The 15,828-nt window shown below is 48.2% G+C and overlaps 1 protein-coding gene and 1 long non-coding RNA gene across 2 annotated transcripts in view; both read right to left on the bottom strand.

Annotated features, from left to right (window-relative positions):
- The window catches only part of ERI3 (ERI1 exoribonuclease family member 3), a gene marked incomplete in the record, with an annotated part of 403,278 nt that overhangs the window by 64,595 nt on the left and 322,855 nt on the right, over positions 1–15,828 (bottom strand).
- On the bottom strand, positions 703–1,196 carry LOC143927063 (uncharacterized). The gene is made up of 2 exons (XR_013262238.1): positions 1,017–1,196; positions 703–929 (listed from the first exon to the last, which is right to left on the bottom strand). It is a non-coding gene; the product is annotated as an uncharacterized LOC143927063 (long non-coding RNA).

The raw sequence follows: 15,828 nt of genomic DNA, 5'->3' as shown, positions 1-15,828 counted from the left end.
CTTACAGCGAAAAAAAAATGACAAGAATGCAGGATATCCACTATAAAATATCTCTGACCTATACCTCAGTGCTGTGCAGAGTACCAGAGGAGCTTATAATCTAATGTCCCCTCCCCCACAGTCACACACTATTATTACCGCATTAGATATTCATATAGCTCGGACATATACCGTAGTGCTGTACAGAGAACACTGAACCAGCCACATCAGTCTCTGTACCAGAAGAGCTTACACTCTAATGTCTCCTCCCCCATAGCCACACACTACTATTATACATTTATATAGCTCTGACATATACCTCAGTGCTGTGCAGAGTACCAGAGGAGTTTATAATCTAATGTCCCCTCCCTCACAGTCACACTCTATTATTATTATTATACATTTATATAGCTCTGACATATACCGCAGTGCTGTACAGAGAACACTGAACCAGCCACATCAGTCTCTGTACCAGAGGAGCTTCTCCACCAGGTGGTGCTGTTCTGCAGGGTGCTGTTGGCTCACTCTGCTGTCATCTCAGCTGAGAGAAGCAGCAAGCCTGGGGGGCCTCTCTTGCAGGCTTTTCCCAGGCAAGCATGGACCGTGTTGGGGGAAGAGGAAGGTGGGGGCTCTCCAGAGGCACTAAGGCCTAATCCATAGAAAAAACAACAGTCCATGGGACTTTAAATGAAGTGTTCATGATGATCAAGAAGTAAACAAGTATATGAGTAAAAAAGTAACAAGGTTTATTTAATGGTAACAATATCATCCAACACAAGACATGAGCATGGGTGACAGATTCATAAAAACAGTAACATAGCATGATAGTCCTCTAAACATAGCCATAATGATATAACATCACAAAGTATTCATAGTACAGATATGCATGGTACATCTCTAACCCGACGCGTTTCCTCGCTTCCTCAGGGGCTGATGTGCATATCTGATGTCTGTAAAGACAAATAAGGTATATATTGGAGTATAGGTTAAGATTTGGACAAGTGTATGAAGCCTGAAACTGATCATCCCATACTCACTTGGCAGACGATTGGCTTCAAAGGCTGATCCCAAGCAAGGGTCAGCGGAGGACATCTCCCCCGGGAGCTGAAGGGACGGAGAGCACAGCATGGAGGACCAAGGCCAGACGCAGGGTAGGCATGGCAAAGATTTGGAAAAGAAAGTGTGGGCCCAAACATTTCCCATAAATCTTGCAGGGCGTACTCACTGTATAAAAATATATAAATATAAGTATGTATAGAAATCTAGGAAAGCTAAAATAGCAATATCCTAAAAGTGTAAAGTAATGTCCTTAGTACAAGGTATACAAAGGTGTCCTGCAAATCATGGGGAAAGATGGTGTGAAGTGAAAAAAAAGAGAGATGTAGAAAAGAAGTGAAGGAAAAATAAGAAGAGAAGTGAAGGAGTAAAAAAAATAAAAATAATAACAAATTTTTTTTTTATATGTGACAAAATAAAACAGTAAAAAAGTGAAGGGTGAAAATAAGTGAGCTGGAATATGACGAAAAAAAACAAGAAAAAAGGGGAAAAAAAATAAAAAGGATGAAAAATGTGTATGAAATGTGAATAGGATGCCATGAGATGTACATGTAGAAATAAGTGCAATAGAGAGATAATGTATAATGTATGTTCTGTCACATAGAATTTTTTATTTTTTTTACTCCTTCATTTCTCTTCCTATTTTTCCTTCACTTCTTTTCTACATCTCTCTTTTTTTTCACTTCACACCATCTTTCCCCATGATTTGCAGGACACCTTTGTATACCTTGTACTAAGGACATTACTTTACATTTTTAGGATATTGCTATCTTAGCTTTCCTAGATTTATATACATACTTATATTTATATATTTTAAACAGTGAGTACGCCCTGCAAGATTTATGGGAAATGTTTGGGCCCACACTTTCTTTTCCAAATCTTTGCAATGCCTACCCTGCGTCTGGCCTTGGTCCTCCATGCTGTGCTCTCCGTCCCTTCAGCTCCCAGGGGAGATGTCCTCCGCTGACCCTTGCTTGGGATCAGCCTTTGAAGCCAATCGTCTGCCAAGTGAGTATGGGATGATCAGTTTCAGGCTTCATACACTTGTCCAAATCTTAACCTATACTCCAATATATACCTTATTTGTCTTTACAGACATCAGATATGCACATCAGCCCCTGAGGAAGCGAGGAAACGCGTCGGGTTAGAGATGTACCATGTTATTGTTGGGTTAGAGATGTACCATGCATATCTGTACTATGAATACTTTGTGATGTTATATCATTATGGCTATGTTTAGAGGACTATCATGCTATGTTGCTGTTTTTATGAATCTGTCACCCATGCTCATGTCTTGTGTTGGATGATATTGTTACCATTAAATAAACCTTGTTACTTTTTTACTCATATACTTGTTTACCTCTTGATCATCATGAACACTTCATTTAAAGTCCCATGGGTGACTGTTGTTTTTTCTATGTAATATAGGGATGGAGGTGTTTCATGTTAGGGGGCAGTTTTCAGACTTTCTCTTTTTTTCAAATAAGGCCTAATCCATGTGCTCAAGCTGCAATGGATCCTGGGCCTGTCCTTATGCAAGTGGAGTCCTTACCAGTCTTCCAGGATAAAGTGGTGAACAGACTTCACCGCATTGCTAAGGAGGAACAGAAACTTGCTGTCATGAAAGAAGATCTCAGGAAAAAGAAATCCCTGCATAGTATGCCTGAAAACAGTAAGAGGGAAGTCTCCAAACTGAAGTCTCTGGAAGAGGCATTAAAAAAGCAGGAGAAGCTGGTCGCCTCTCTGAAGGAGAGCAGCAGTGTGTTCAGAGAAAAGTGCGAGAATGAGGAGAGATTCGAACAGATTAAGGAAAGTGCCTGTGCCAGTACCAGCCAGAGGGTGGATGCCAGAGCAACGGTGACAGTACGGATGGGGGCGTAAGGCTTCACATGGTGGCCCCAGTACTACCCTTGACTCAGGGATCTGTTGTGTCTGAGTCAGTATCTGCCCCCCCTCCCTCTCCAGCAGCCTGGGTCATCTCAGAAGGAGGTTGAGGGAAATGGCAGATTGCTGCAGACCATTACAGAAATCTCCCTTGAGTGACACCAACTCATCAGATGAAGATCTTGGGAAAGGAGTGCTTGCTCTTTCAGTGTGTGGAGAACTTTCCTGAGATTGCATCTGCCAACAGATCCTTGCAATCAGCAGGGAATGCAGAAAGAGATGGCTGCGAAGGAGTCCCACATGGACACCAACAGTGCAGAGCAGGAATGTCACATGAGCATTGAAACCGCAGAGCAGGAGAGCCATATGAACGCTGAAACAGCTGGTGTTTTTTCTAAACAGAAGACTTTACTTGATGATGGGACTGCTGGTAACTGTGGTACTTCTGGGTCTATGGTGAGCGGGACTGTTGTGCTGGAGGGGAGGAGGGAGGAAGCGGTGGGTAATTTACCAAACCAGATTTCAGGGGTTCCCATGTTGCCAGTTAATATTGTAATTGCAGTGAAAGGCGGTTCTAAAGTACAAAGTATTGACTCAGGGGGGCGCCATACAAATGCCCCCCCCCAACTCTTTTCACATATTTATTTGTATCATTTTCCTTCCACTTCACAATTATGTGCCCCTTTGTGTTGGTCTATCACATAAAATACCAATAAAATACATTTAAGTTTTTGGTTGTAACGTGACAAAATTTGGGAAATTTCAAGGGGTATGAATACTTTTTCAAGACATGTATATATGAATTGAAGCACACCACTTTTTTTTATATTATTTATTTGACCAGTATATATCTATTGGTGTGCTTGTAATTACTGTTTGCACTTTCAGCGCAATCACTTTTTATAAAACACATACATATTACACTATAAGGGCTCTCCCACATCTCCTCTCGTCTTTTTTCGGTGGACCCTCTGAACCATTATATGGGTCTATAACTTATAGCTTTTTTGGCTTGACCCATCGGACCCCTGAAGACCACCACTCACATCCACGGAGATAGAACCCTGGCCAAGAATTGAAAGAAGGACACCAGTGCTGGAGTTGCTAATCACTGAGCCACTGTGCCTCCCCGATCCCACCAGACATAAATCCCAGCCTTCCAATGGGATCTCTTCCCGGGATTCTGCACTAACAATCTCGTGTCCGGTACAGTTACCGTATTTATCGGCATATAACACGCACTTTTTTACACTTAAAAGCAGGGGAAAATCGTGGGTGCGTGTTATACGCCGATCCCCCGAAATTCTGAGCCTCTGGGCGGCTTTCAGCTGCCTTCGGCTCTTCAAGCCGGCTTTCGGCCGCCTTCGGCCATTATCGGCGGCTTTTGGCCACCTTCGGCCATTATCGGCCACCTTCGGCCATTCTCGGCAGCTTTCGGCCGCCTTCGGCCATTCTCTGCAGTTTTCGGCCACCTTCGGCTCTTCTCGGCAGCTTTCGGCCGCCTTCGGCCATTATCTGCGGCTTTTGGCCACCTTCGGCCATTATCGGCCGCCTTCGGCCATTCTCGGCAGCTTTCGGCCGCCTTCGGCCATTATCTGCGGCTTTTGGCCACCTTCGGCCATTATCGGCCGCCTTCGGCCATTCTCGGCAGCTTTCGGCCGCCTTCGGCCATTCTCTGCAGTTTTCAGCCACCTTCGGCTCTTCTCGGCAGCTTTCGGCCGCCTTCGGCTGTTATCGGCGGCTTCGGCTCTTCTCGGCAGCTTTCGGCCGCCTTCGGCTGTTATCGGCGGCTAAAAGCTGGCGAGAAGAGCCGAAGGCGCCGGCTCTGTATCTCGGCGGCGGCATTTTTAAAAAATAAAAAACAAATAGCAAATAAAATAGACAAGACTGCAATGGGGGACAAGACTGCATAAGGCTGCAATGGGGGACAAGGCTGCATAAGGCTGCAATGGGGGACAAGGCTGCATAAGGCTGCAATGGGGGACAAGGCTGCAATGGTGGACAAGGCTGCAATGGTGGACAAGGCTGCAATGGTGGACAAGGCTGCAATGGTGGACAAGGCTGCAATGGTGGACAAGGCTGCAATGGTGGACAAGGCTGCAATGGGGGACAAGGCTGCAATGGGGGACAAGGCTGCAATGGGGGACAAGGCTGCAATGGGGGACAAGGCTGCAATGGTGGACAAGGCTGCAGATGACACTGATGGGCATATAAATGTAAGTTTTTCTTTTTCCCCTTAAACTTCCCTCCTAAAAGTTTTTTTCCTTAAAATTCCCTCCTAAACTTGGGGTGCGTGTTATACGCCGGCGCGTGTTATACGCCGATAAATACGGTATTTATTCCTTTATAAACATCCAGGATTACATAGACATTGCAAACAGCGATATTGTAGACTGCAGAGAACAGCCAACACTTGAATCTCCTACAACCGGCATCAAACCGATCCCAGGAAGTTCTCCGCAGTCTCGGAGAAGAGGGTTAAAGGGGGTTTATTTCTCTCTTTGATCTCTCGTTGCCCTTACAAGTAAGTCAGTGTCAAGTAAATGAATGGGTTGGTAGGTAGAGTGATACACCGCCGCTCTTCCATATAACTGACACCGCTGGAAGGAGGCACGGCTTTCAATTCTGCAATTCCTGACCTTCCGGCCCCCATCAGCCTGAAGAAAAGAGGACACGGGGGCCCTGTGCGGATGACAATGGTGGGACACCCTATTCCCTGTTTCCAGAGGGCGTACGTATTGATCACTTCATGCAGGCACTGTCTTATGAGGTTACCGCGATCGATAACGAGCAATGCAAGAAGGACGGAGCCGAGGTACAATATGGCCATCCTCATGGAACACCGACTCCTCAATTTAGCAGTGGATGATCTTTAAAGGGACAACACTCGGTTATGTGCGACTCTTGTGGTGCCGGGTGGCTTAAGATCTGTGGGGGTCACCATCACCGGGAACAGTGATAAATGGCTGCCCAATAATGGAACGGCCGACATCACTCTTACTTTTCCGATACAGATGACAGAGGACGGAGATTATCTCCTCTCTCATGTCTCAGGACTACAAGAGCGTAGAAATATACTGATACCGAGAATGATGGTCCTCGCTGTAGATGATGAGGACACTAGACGACTCTGGAGGAGTTCCTTGACCACATAAAGTACAGTCCGGTGTGAGGGCTTCTGGCACAGGTCAAAGGAATCACAGAGCACTGAATAACACCAGTGAACAATATTTCCATTATAACAGCGATTGTCCAACTATTTACAGAGCAAAAAAATGTAAAAAAAAAATATCTGAAACTGGAAATCTGAATTTCTATTCTTCTGATGTATGATGTTAATCGGGCGTGCAGATAAACTCACCTCTAGCACCTGACTCTCCCATGTGTACTCTGCGCCTCACTCTCCCACGTGTACTTCGCGCCTGATTCTCCCACATGTACTCCGCGCCTCACTCTCCCACGTGTACTTCGCGCCTGATTCTCCCACATGTACTCCGCGCCTCACTCTCCCACGTGTACTTCGCGCCTGATTCTCCCACATGTACTCCGCGCCTCACTCTCCCATGTGTACTTCGCGCCTGATTCTCCCACATGTACTCCGCGCCTCACTCTCCCATGTGTACTTCGCGCCTGATTCTCCCACGTGTACTTCGCGCCTGATTCTCCCACGTGTACTTCGCGCCTGATTCTCCCACATGTACTCCGCGCCTCACTCTCCCATGTGTACTTCGCGCCTGATTCTCCCACGTGTACTTCGCGCCTGATTCTCCCACATGTACTCCGCACCTCACTCTCCCACGTGTACTTCGCGCCTGATTCTCCCATGTGTACTTCGCGCCTGATTCTCCCACGTGTACTTCGCGCCTGATTCTCCCACGTGTACTTCGCGCCTGATTCTCCCACATGTACTCCGCACCTCACTCTCCCACGTGTACTTCGCGCCTGATTCTCCCACATGTACTCCGCGCCTCACTCTCCCATGTGTACTTCGCGCCTGATTCTCCCACGTGTACTTCGCGCCTGATTCTCCCACATGTACTCCGCACCTCACTCTCCCACGTGTACTTCGCGCCTGATTCTCCCACATGTACTCCGCGCCTCACTCTCCCACGTGTACTTCGCGCCTGATTCTCCCACATGTACTCCGCGCCTCACTCTCCCATGTGTACTTCGCGCCCGATTCTCCCACGTGTACTCCGCACCTGATTCTCCCACATGTACTCCGCGCCTCACTCTCCCATGTGTACTTCGCGCCTGATTCTCCCACGTGTACTTCGCGCCTGATTCTCCCACGTGTACTTCGCGCCTGATTCTCCCACATGTACTCCGCGCCTCACTCTCCCATGTGTACTTCGCGCCTGATTCTCCCACGTGTACTTCGCGCCTGATTCTCCCACGTGTACTTCGCGCCTGATTCTCCCACGTGTACTTCGCGCCTGATTCTCCCACATGTACTCCGCGCCTCACTCTCCCAGGTGTACTTCGCGCCTCACTCTCCCACGTGTACTCCGCGCCTCACTCTCCCACGTGTACTTCGCGCCTCACTCTCCCACGTGTACTTCGCGCCTCACTCTCCCATGTGTACTTCGCGCCCGATTCTCCCACGTGTACTCCGCACCTGATTCTCCCATGTGTACTCCGCGCCTCACTCTCCCATGTGTACTTCGCGCCTGATTCTCCCACATGTACTCCGCACCTGATTCTCCCATGTGTACTTCGCGCCCGACTCTCCCACGTGTACTCCGCGCCCGACTCTCCCACGTGTACTCCGCGCCCGACTCTCCCATGTGTACTCCATGCCCGATTCTCCCACGTGTACTCCGCGCCTCACTCTCCCACGTGTACTCCGCGCCTGATTCTCCCACGTGTACTCCGCGCCTGATTCTCCCACGTGTACTCCGTTCCTGATTCTCCCACGTGTACTCCGCGCCTGATTCTCCCACGTGTACTCTGCGCCTGACTCTCCCACGTATACTCTGCGCCTGATTCTCCCGCATGTGCGCTGTGAGTGCTCTGCGCCCGACTCTCCTGTGAGTGCTCTGCGCCCGACTCTCCTGTGAGTGCTCTGCGCCCGACTCTCCTGTGAGTGCTCTGCGCCCGACTCTCCTGTGAGTGCTCTGCGCCCGACTCTCCTGTGAGCGCTCTTTCCTGTGATCACTCTGCACCCGACTCTCCTGTGAGCACTCTGCACCCGACTCTCCTGTGAGCGCTCTGCACCCGACTCTCCTGTGAGCGCTCTGCATCTGACTCTCCTGTGAGCGCTCTGCACCTGACTCTCCTGTGAGCGCTCTGCACCTGACTTTCCTGTGAGTACTCTACGTCTGACTCTCCTGTCAGCATTCTGCACCTGACTCTCCTGTGAGTACTCTGCACCTGACTCTCCCACGTGTACTTCGCGCCCGATTCTCCCAAGTGTACTCCGCACCTGATTCTCCCACGTGTACTTCGCGCCTGACTCTCCCACGTGTACTCCGCGCCTGACTCTCCCATGTGTACTCCACGCCCGATTCTCCCACGTGTACTCCGCGCCTCACTCTCCCACGTGTACTACGAGCCTGACTCTCCTGTGAGTGCTCTGTGCCTGACTCTCCCACGTATACTCTGCGCCTGATTCTCCCGCATGTGCTCTGTGAGTGCTCTGCGCCTGACTCTCCTGTGAGTGCTCTGCGCCCGACTCTCCTGTGAGTGCTCTGCGCCCGACTCTCCTGTGAGTGCTCTGCGCCCGACTCTCCTGTGAGTGCTCTGCGCCCGACTCTCCTGTGAGTGCTCTGCGCCCGACTCTCCTGTGAGTGCTCTGCGCCCGACTCTCCTGTGAGTGCTCTGCGCCCGACTCTCCTGTGAGTGCTCTGCGCCCGACTCTCCTGTGAGTGCTCTGCGCCCGACTCTCCTGTGAGTGCTCTGCGCCCGACTCTCCTGTGAGCGCTCTGTACCTGACTCTCCTCTGAGCGCTCTGTACCTGACTGTCCTGTGAGCGCTCTGCACCTGACTCTCCTCTGAGCGCTCTGCACCTGACTCTCCTCTGAGCGCTCTGCACCTGACTCTCCTGTCAGCATTCTGCACCTGACTCTCCTGTGAGTACTCTGCACCTGACTCTCCAACGTGTACTCAGAACTTGACTTTCCTGTGAGTACTCTACGTCTGACTCTCCTGTCAGCATTCTGCACCTGACTCTCCCATAAGTACTCTGCACCTGACTCTCCCGAGAGCACTCTGTACTTGACTCTTCTGTCCTCTAGTCCATAGTTCATCTCAGGAGCAATGAAGAGAGGGTTCCCAATATTCCCACATACAGGGGGGCCATCATGGAGAATGACTGTAGCCAGAACAATTCATTTGTATATTTGGAGGAGGCTGAGAGCCACAGAAGGGATTTTTTTTTTTTGGTTTAGAGATATACAGACTGAAATACAGAATACAAGAATACAGACTGAAATACAATATTTTCCTTAAAGAGGCGCTCCACCCAAAAGGGGAAGCTCTGCCTGCTTGTCGTCCCCCCCCCTCCCCCTGCTGCTGTATTTGGCAAATTTGTTGTTGAAAGGTACCTGTCCCCACTTTCGGGAAACCTCGTCATGGCGAGGTCTCCCGGAAGCCCCCCCCCCCCCCTCCTTCCACCGCCGCTGGGCCATTCAGAAAGCACAGCACACTTTGCGCATGCGCAGTAGGGGTCCGACTGTGAAGCTGCAAGGCTTCGCTGCCAGTTTCCCTTACAAGGATTGGCGGCGGCAACACCCGAGAGCCGATTGAAAAATCATCTGGGGTGCTGACATTGTGGGATCCCTGGATAGGGAAGTGTCCTAATATTTAAAGTCAGCAGCTACAGTATTTGTAGCTGCTGACTCTTTATTTTTTTTGGAGGGGGCTGGAGGGGGCTAGAGCTCGGCTTTAACCAGAATTTAGCGTCAGTCTTTAACTGTCGTCATTTTGCTGCCACCGCCCGTCACTAGATTAGTATCTTGCGACCGGCTCCCTACAGCCGACCTTTAATACGCGATAAAGTAAAGCTGCGAAACGAGAACCCGCCGAAAAATATCTTAAAAATAACGATCATTTCCTCCAGAAGTAGGAATTACCGATTTCAGATTTGTGGAATAATGAAAAGATCTGCAATAATCTGCAGACAGAAGAAGAAGGTCGCACATCAAAGGCGGAACAATTCGGGATAAAAGTGCCGTTCAATTGTAGAAAATACATTAGACAGAAATATTCCAGCGCGCGGTATTAAAACTCAGACACTTAGAGAAGGTGACACTATAAAGGGAATATTTAAATCACAGAGAGAGAGAGAGAGAGAGGGAGTCTGCGTCCCTTCCCACGGGGACAGACGGCAGCTGACAGACATTTTTTTTGTTTTTAGCCCTCATAAGATCAGACACCGCCGCCAAAAAACCGGAGAGATCTTTGGATAAGGAGATGAAATTAAGATTGTGGGAGGTTGGAGGGTCTCTCAGTGGTCGTTGTGTATTTTTTTTTTTGTAAGTTATTAAGGTGGACTTGCTGTGACAAGAATACGGTGCCCACCACTGGCGGGATCCTCCTGAAAATGCTGGTTGCCTGGCTGCAATACTTTTGAATCACAGACAAGGCATCAAATGAGTGTCAGAAAAAGTGTCGTAATTAAGGTAGAAAATGTTTTTTTTTTTTTTTTTATGAACTCTGATGATACTTTGTTTCAATGATAAATTATTAGCTGTGGATCTTCCAAGTAGGTCCATTATTTTTCCCACTAACTCTACTAGGGTGACAACGCTGCTGATCCTGCATTGAAATTGCACAGCAGTGTTGTCACCCTGTGGACAGAAGAGTCTTAAAGTGGTTGTAAACCCTTACAAACCACTTTGACCTACAGGTAAGCCTAGATTAAGGCTTACCTGTAGGTCCAAGAACGGTTTAGGAAATATTTGCCCGAAGACATGCACCGCTGTCTACGGCACATGCATTTCCACTAATGAAGCTGCCGCGCGTGTCGGCTCCCGTGCGCATGCGCGGGAGTGACGTCATCGCGGCTCCGCCGAATGACAGCGGCGGAGCTGCGAGACCCCACAGAAAAGATGGATGCGCCGGACTACAGGGGACAGCGGTGACTTCGCTGGCTCCTGTGTCAGGTAAGTGACACATAATGGGCTACTATGCGATGCAATGCGATGCGATGCATAGTAGTCCATTATGCTTTACCTTTGCAGGGAATGAAAGAGGAAGTAAACCCATCAGGGTGTACTTCCTCTTTAAGCCCCATACACACTCAGATTTTCTGTTGATTTTTTCCTTCAGATTTACCAAAACCATATAATATGAGGTCACACCTTAGGAGTTTCAATTTGTTTGCAATCAGGCAGGCCCTTGCACTACATGGTTTTGGTAAATCTGAAGACAAAAATCTGCAGAAAATCTGATAGTGTGTGTATGGGGCTTTAGGCTGGCCAGACATTATACAATTTTCTTGTACAAGCTGGCCATACCTGTACATCATACAATTTTCTTGTTCAATCTCCCCGCTGACAGCTGAATGTAAAAACAAGAATTCTCGGCAATAAAAAAATAAAATCGGTAAAAAAAAAAAAGTGGCGTGGGGGGTCCCCCCCCCAATTCATACCAGGCCGTCGGGGTCGGGTATGGATTTCAAGGGGAACCCCACGCCAAAATAAAAAAAAAATTGCTTGGGGTCCCCCCAAAATCCACACCAGACCCTTATTCAAGCATACAGCCTGGCAAGTAAGGAAAGGGAGGAGAGGAGTGAGCGCATCCCCCCCTAAACAATACCAGGCCACATGTCCTCTAAATGGGGGGTGCTGCTCCCCCCCAAACCACACCAGGCCACATGCCCTCAACATGGGGGGGAAAGCTTTGGGGCAGGGGGGCTCTGCCCCCCAAAGCACCTTTTCCCATATTGATGGGGACAAGGGCCTCTTCCCCACAACCCTGTCCGGTGGTTGTGGGGGTCTGCAGGCGGAGGGCTTATTTGGAATCCCCCCAGTTCCCAGCTCCCCTCCCATGTGAATGAGTATGGGGGGGGGCGAGTGTCCAACAGATAGAGCATCCCAGATATAGGACAGGGTGGGGCACGGCAACCTGTAGAAGTTTTTTAGAAAATAAAATAACTGAAGCAAAGAAAGCAGATGGTAAAAAATTGCGGGGTCCTCTAAAATCAGTACCCAGTGTTGAAGGGACCCGTTACATTGGTGGTTAATGGAAAGTTGTCCCCTTGCTTTGCTGGTCAGAGTAGGTGGGACATCAATCCAGCATTGCTCACCATTCAAGGAACCTTCAGCAGCCTCAGGAGGAACCCCGGCTGAGGAACAGTTATTTAAAGTGTATCCAACCCCCCCCCCCCCCCCTAAAAAAAAGTCCCATATTGCAGCTTTCCAGTCCTTAGATGTGGCGGCTGCATAAGGTCTCTTTTCCTTTATTGTCAATATCAGTAACACACTTCCTGTCCTAGGGTGACAACAATGTTCTTCTATAGATACAGTATGGTAAGTCAGCATTTTCACCCAAAGAGCGAGGTATGTTACTGGCAGGATCACCAGGTAATAATAAAGGAAAAAACCTAACAAACAAAAACCAATACAACCATCACATCTAAGGACCGATAATCTTAAATATATGACATTTCTAATGTTATATCCTTTATGTCCATCACTGATAGAACATGCAGGCATGTGAGAGATTAAACACAGCTCTGCATGTGAAGGGTTAAAATATGAGGCTGTGGATGTGAAGGATTAATATAGGAGGCTCTGGCTTTGAAGGGTTAATATAGGAGGCTCTGGATATGAAGCGTCTCACTCCTTGTTGTATGTCAAACAGAAGGACATTTAGCAGCGTGTGGCAGCGCCCGCCCCAGGGTACAATCCACCTACATCCAATCTCTAGTTGGATACACATGTTTCCTTTCCAGCAAAGGATTATTTGTTATCATCAAATTACCCCTCTGATAAGATAGACTGGATGTGATAGCATTGCCCCCCCTCCACGGCCCCGGGAACATCAGGCAAAGCGCTCCTACTCCGAATAGGCAGCACTATTTTATTCAAATGTCAGCAGGAGGAGGCGATTAGAGGGGGAGAAAGAGATGGCCCGGGGCTGCCATGTTTTCTGGCATCTGTCTTGACAGTAAGTGACAGCTCTGTCCTTGCAGAAGGCTGCCAGGCGTGTACCTGCACCACAGAGGACCGTCTAAAGAGGGCCACTCCAATTCCCAGTCTGAAGACTCCGTCCATGACCCACAAGTACAGAGTCCAAAGTCATTATCCGTGACCCGCAAGTACAGAGTCCAAAGTCATTATCCATGACCCGCAAGTACAGAGTCCAAAGTCATTATCCATGACCCGCAAGTACAGAGTTCAAAGACTCCATCCATGACCCACAAGTACAGAGTCCAAAGTCATTATCCATGACCCGCAAGTACAGAGTCCAAAGTCATTATCCATGACCCGCAAGTACAGAGTCCAAAGTCATTATCCATGACCCGCAAGTACAGAGTCCAAAGTCATTATCCATGACCCGCAAGTACAGAGTCCAAAGACTCCACCCATGACCCACAAGTACAGAGTCCAAAGTCATTATCCATGACCCGCAAGTACAAAGTCCAAAGTCATTATCCATGACCCGCAAGTACAAAGTCCAAAGTCATTATCCATGACCCGCAAGTACAGAGTCCAAAGTCATTATCCGTGACCCGCAAGTACAGAGTCCAAAGTCATTATCCATGACCCGCAAGTACAGAGTCCAAAGACTCCATCCATGACCCACAAGTACAGAGTCCAAAGACTCCATTGTTGACCACAAGTACAGAGTCCAAAGACTCCATTTATGACCCACAAGTACAAAGTCTAAAGACTCCATACATGATCCACAAGTACAGAGTCCAAAGACTCCATTCATGACCATCTACCACAAGTACAGAGTCCAAAGACTCCATTCATGACCATCTACCACAAGTACAGAGTCCAAAGACTCCATTCATGACCCACAGGAGCATAGTCCAAAGACATTATCCATGACCCACAAGTACAGAGTCCAAAGTCATTATCCATGACCCGCAAGTACAGAGTCCAAAGTCATTATCCATGACCCGCAAGTACAGAGTCCAAAGTCATTATCCATGACCCGCAAGTACAGAGTTCAAAGACTCCATCCATGACCCACAAGTACAGAGTCCAAAGTCATTATCCATGACCCGCAAGTACAGAGTCCAAAGTCATTATCCATGACCCGCAAGTACAGAGTCCAAAGTCATTATCCATGACCCGCAAGTACAGAGTCCAAAGTCATTATCCATGACCCGCAAGTACAGAGTCCAAAGACTCCACCCATGACCCACAAGTACAGAGTCCAAAGTCATTATCCATGACCCGCAAGTACAAAGTCCAAAGTCATTATCCATGACCCGCAAGTACAGAGTCCAAAGTCATTATCCGTGACCCGCAAGTACAGAGTCCAAAGTCATTATCCATGACCCGCAAGTACAAAGTCCAAAGTCATTATCCATGACCCGCAAGTACAGAGTCCAAAGTCATTATCCGTGACCCGCAAGTACAGAGTCCAAAGTCATTATCCATGACCCGCAAGTACAGAGTCCAAAGACTCCATCCATGACCCACAAGTACAGAGTCCAAAGACTCCATTGTTGACCACAAGTACAGAGTCCAAAGACTCCATTTATGACCCACAAGTACAAAGTCTAAAGACTCCATACATGATCCACAAGTACAGAGTCCAAAGACTCCATTCATGACCATCTACCACAAGTACAGAGTCCAAAGACTCCATTCATGACCATCTACCACAAGTACAGAGTCCAAAGACTCCATTCATGACCCACAGGAGCATAGTCCAAAGACATTATCCATGACCCACAAGTACAGAGTCCAAAGACTCAATTTATGACCCACAGGAGCATAGTCCAAAGGCATCATCCATGACCCACAAGTACAGAGTCCAAAGACTCCATTTATGACCCACAAGTACAGAGTGCAAAGACTCCATCCATGACCCACAAGTACAGAGTCCAAAGACTCCATTCATGACCATCTACCACAAGTAGAGAGTCCAAAGACTCCATTCATGACCCACAGGAGCATAGTCCAAAGACATTATCCATGACCCGCAAGTACAGAGTCCAAAGACTCCATCCATGATCCACAAGTACAGAGTCCAAAGACTCCATTCATGACCATCTACCACAAGTAGAGAGTCCAAAGACTCCATTCATGACCCACAGGAGCATAGTCCAAAGACATTATCCATGACCCGCAAGTACAGAGTCCAAAGACTCCATCCATGATCCACAAGTACAGAGTCCAAAGACTCCATTCATGACCATCTACCACAAGTAGAGAGTCCAAAGACTCCATTCATGACCCACAGGAGCATAGTCCAAAGACATCATCCATGACCCACAAGTACAGAGTCCAAAGACTCCATCCATGACCCGCAAGTACAGAGTCCAAAGACTCCATCCATGACCCGCAAGTACAGAGTCCAAAGACTCCATCCATGACCCACAAGTACAGAGTCCAAAGACTCCATTATTGACCACAAGTACAGAGACCAAAGACTCCATTTATGACCCAAAAGAACAGAGTCTAAAGACTTCATCCATGACCCACAAGTACAGAGTCCAAAGACTCCATCCATGATCTACAAGTACAGAGTCCAAAGACATTATCAATGACCCACAAGTACTGAGTCCAAAGACATCATCCATGACCCAGAAGTACAGAGTCCAAAGACTCATTATTGACCCCCCAAGTACAGAGTCTGTGTGACCCACAAGAGCTAAGTCTAAAGACTCCATCCGTAACCTGCATGAGCCAAGTCCAAAGGTGCCATCCATGACCCCCAAGAGACAAGTATGACGACTCTTTTCGTAATCCACAAGGGTCAAGTCCAAAGGCTCCATCCGTG

The sequence above is a fragment of the Lithobates pipiens genome, unplaced genomic scaffold (assembly GCF_037356315.1).
Source record: "Lithobates pipiens isolate NorthernLeopardFrog02 unplaced genomic scaffold, aLitPip1_a1.2 Scaffold_23, whole genome shotgun sequence".
Classification (NCBI taxonomy): Eukaryota; Metazoa; Chordata; class Amphibia; order Anura; family Ranidae; genus Lithobates; species Lithobates pipiens.
This window is presented reverse-complemented; position numbering and strand designations above follow the sequence as displayed.